We start from the raw sequence: 4,538 nt of genomic DNA on the forward strand, positions 1-4,538 counted from the left end.
CTCTCGTCACTTCCGGTAGCAAAGCCATTCCGGCGGAAGCGGAAAGCCCCAGGGAGGCCGGAGCCCACGTGGTAGCTCCAAAGTATCGGCTGCTCCGGCTGGTGAGGGATAGTGAATTCCCTGCACTCTGCGCCTGGAGTAGAAGGCTCCAACTGGGAGGAACCACAAAGGTTGGCAAACGCTGGCCAGATTTCCCTTAGCCCCGGCCTGTTGAATGACTTGTTGCATTTCCGTGGTGTCTCTTCAGTGCTTTATATTAGATTGCTGGAGTTTGCAAGATACTTTCGCGCGCAGACGCGACAAATGTGTATTCTTGATCACCTTGTGGAAAAGTCGACACTGAAAGGAGACGCCCAGACTCACAAGCCTGGATAAGACTAGAATTCGGTCGGGCTTTGGTCATCCCTTTATGCGTGCACGTAGACATCCCCTGAGCATTCACTATGATGTCGGTGAGAAACAAGGCTAGGATCCAGTAACAGACAATACACGAGTTGTTCTCAAGAAACTTTATAGACTGGTGGGAGATAGACAGATATCAGTTGTTCTGAAGACACGGGGAGGCACCTGAACCGGCCTTGGAACCAGTAGGAAGGGCCCCAAACCACATGGACCTCTATAAGAAAATACAGGGCTCTAAATCTTGCATATTTGGACAATATACTAATTCTAGGAGTTGAGGGAAAGTGGTCCATTGAATGATCTATGACAATGTCGCTAAACTCTGAAGAACTAGTGATGCAAAGAATTGGGAGCCGCTTCGACACAAAATCATTTTTGAAAATTAGTTGAAATCATGCCTGGCTTTGAAAACCTGCACTGCTTGTTCTGTGATTTTGCACACATTACTTAATCTGAACCTGAGTTTCTCATGCATGAAATGGGGATAACAAACTTACCTCATGGGCTGAGAAAATTAAGTAAGAAAATGAATGAAAAGGATTTAGTAGTGTGTGGCACATAAAGCAGGATAAATGAGAGCTATTAAAACTTGTAGGTGTTTAGAAAGACAACTTAAAATATAATCATTTTATGACAAAGGAAAATGCTCTTTTATTTGTGTATTTCATAAGTTTTTACTGCACATTTTTAAATGACAGTTTAAAGGAAAAATTTCATGTTTCACATAAACTATTATTTGATGTTTCACAGTCTCAGTTTTTTAACAAATAAATTTATGTACTACAGCAATGCTTTAACTTACACTCTGGTATCTTTAAGCTAGGAGCCTTGATTTATGCATCTTTGTATCCTGAAGATTTCAAACAGCACCTGGTACATAGGCACATAGATTGACACTAAATGTTGATTGACCATTAAAATGGCAATGTTGGGGGTGGGGGAGAGGAAGGAACCCCTTGAAATAAATTTTAGCTATATACCCAGGCAGGAAAGCAATTCAATCATCCTGGTATTAGTGTGGGAGAAGGGGGAGCAAGCATGAATGCAAACAACCAACTGACAAAAGGCTTAACATCTGGGACTTCAGCATTGTACTTCAGACTTGGAGTACTTAAGTGAAAGTCCAGTCCCTGGTTCAAGGAACCTCTGTGATACTGCTATGATACTGCTATAAACGGTACAGCGGCATTTTTATTATCAATAAGAGAGTAAGCCCAGAACACTACTTAATGGAAAATTGTTGTCAAGGCTTACAAATTATGTAAGTTCCTTTGTAATATACCTGCACATAGGCATAAGGCCAAAATCTAAGAGGAAGCATGCAAAGGTCCTCTCTGGCTCAAAGGCAGCCAAATTACCATATTAAATCTAGTTATCAGTATAAAATTCAGTAACAAATGGAAAAGAAATGGGTCTCCTATATACGTTTGGAAATGTGAAGTTCAGTTTGGATATTGATTCTGCCAACCCAGTTTCCTCTGATGTAGATAATGTCATATTTTCATAAAATTGGGAGAATTTCTATTTCAAAAAGTATGCATACATACACGAACACACACTGATTCAAAAATCTATACAACAGTGTTAGCTGTAATTATCTGAGTGATGTGATTATGGATGGTTTTTATTTTCTTCCATTTGCTTCTCTATTTTTTCAAAATTTCAACAATGGATGCACATTACTAATATGAAAAAATATGGTTAAAAAAACTTATTAAGCACTACCCACAAAACATATGAAACAAAAACAATGTGAGAGGAAGCTCTCAGACATTCACACCTAAATGTGAACTCATTCAAATTTCTAATGCTGAAGGGAATAAAACAGATACTTACAAATTCAAAAACTGAAGATCAGGGTAACTGGTTTCATTAAATTCAAATAGCTGTTAAGTGACCACACTAGGCACAGAGTACCCAACAGAAGGATCTGAATAGCCAAAAGGAAGCATGAAGGTGCTGGGCTGTATGAGAAAAGAGCAAAATAAGGGGCTGAATGCAGCCTAAAACTGAGAATTCTGCCCCCACCTTCTTCAGAAGGTATGGGAAGCTATTACTTCATCTTGTCAGGACCTGCCCCACTTCCCTTGCTAATAGGAAAGCCAGCCTTTAGCAAGTGGACCCCTAAAATCTACCTCCACTCTGATAGCATTTACCTACATGCTTTTCTTTTTCAATCACTTCCCTGAAACCCTTCAACAGCTGTCCAAAACAGGCCTACAGAGCCTTCCAAGATAGGACTCTTGCCTTGTTCTCATCACTGCTTTCCTCATAGCCAGCATCCCAGCAATGAGAGCTACTTACAGTTCACCATACTCAGACCTTGTTTTATTAGCTCTTCTGTGCCCTTTTCTGGCTGTCCACTCCCACTTCCCTGCTTCTTTTAACTGACTGAATTCATGTTCAGTCATCACATCCAAAAAGCTTTCTCTAAACTCCCACCCCCATTCCTGGGCTGGGCTAGGTGCCCTTGTGCAGAGCTCTCAAATTATTGCACTTAGTCACTGCAGTGGGCCTAAGTTTATGTGTCCATTTATTTCACTAGATTCTGAGCTCCTGAGGGTAGAGACTAGGCACACCTTACTCACCTTTGTACCCCAAACATAGTGCCTAGGACATTGTAGGTCTACAACTTATTCTGACTAAATTACTAGTACTCATGCACATTTGTAGGAATGGAGCCCCTCTTTCATCCTCGGTATAAATCCAGAGCTCACACCTACTCAAATGCAGAGCTGAGACTTTCTCCCCCAGTCATAGTTACCTGGAACCCTGTTTCCCATAATCAAAATTTCTCCCTTTCTTAATCTAGCACTCATTAAGGGCTTCACTGAAATCTGGCTCTTCTTGAAAACTCCTGCTCCTGCAACTTTCCCACGCATATGTTGCTCATTCCCTCACATCCCATGTACCCTGGTATCAGTGTCTTCTTTTCCTCAAAACCATTTCTGAACTATTCCTCCTTCAGTATCATGTAAATGCTCTTGTCCCTCTGAAGATGTGTGGCAATACCACCCTATATATCCTTCCTCGTTCAGGTAATTTAACCTCCACCATTCATTGATAGTTGGGCACCTGGCTTAGTCTTCCTCTCCCTCCTCAGTCCTGGAGACTTCATTGTCCATGAAAACACCCACGCTAGCTTCTCTTTTCTTTGACCATCTCAACTGAAATGACCTTTACCCCAACAGGCCTACTAACAAACACTGGACTTGTCTTGTCCCCAACTGCTCCACTCTTGAAATCTCAAATTCAGAGAGCTCTCAGTGACCTTCAGTCCCTTGCCCCTTCTACATTCTCCCTGCTATCAACCCCACCTCCACTTCAATCCCTAGGCAGTCTAGACTCCATAGACATCACTCTAGTCACTTTTGCCAAAGTCCTTCACATCTTCACCTTGTCATCCTTTCATCTCATAGAGCAAACCCCAATCCTGGATCAATCATCTCCCATCTCCATTCCTACAACAGAATATTGAGTACTACAGGACATCACTCAAGTACTCTAATTGCTGCCAGTACACATTGTCTCTAATCTCAACTGGACCCTCAAAACTGCCCGTGACCCCCAGTTTGCCTAGTAAGCTCTCCATCTTGTTCTACAGTTGATACCTCAGCATTTCTCCAATCTCCTCAAATCTCCTAGCCCGCTACTTTCCTCTTCACCTTCAGCAGACCACCATGAAAGAATACTACAGAAAAAAATAGAAGACATCAGGCAGGCAATCTGTCATCTTTTTACCTTAACAGCTGCAAATTCACCTACATGATAAACAGACTTTCTTCCTGGCAAAATGTTAGAGATGTGCTTCTACCATCTATGATTAAAATCTCCAGTGTGTGCTTAAGCTCATCCTTCTGGGTCTTCATAGGGATCTTGCTCCATCACATATTCTTTCTCTTCCTCCCTTTCTGACTCCTTCCCATATTAGTTCATGCTCTAATTTCCCTCATCCTCCCCCAACACACATGTACAAAAAATTCTGTCATTCCCGTTCTTCCTTTTATACCCAGCTTTAGCTTATTCTCCTCTACGTCACAGCCAAATTTCTGGAAGACATGTTTGCTGTCCCTAGTTCTTTCTCTCTCATTTTCTGCTGAACCCACTGCTAAATGGTTTCTACTTTCCATACTTTA

This window comes from Eumetopias jubatus, unplaced genomic scaffold (genome assembly GCF_037043125.1).
Source record: "Eumetopias jubatus isolate StellerSeaLion01/CBP00866 unplaced genomic scaffold, mEumJub1_p1.0 scaffold_17, whole genome shotgun sequence".
Classification (NCBI taxonomy): domain Eukaryota; kingdom Metazoa; phylum Chordata; class Mammalia; order Carnivora; family Otariidae; genus Eumetopias; species Eumetopias jubatus.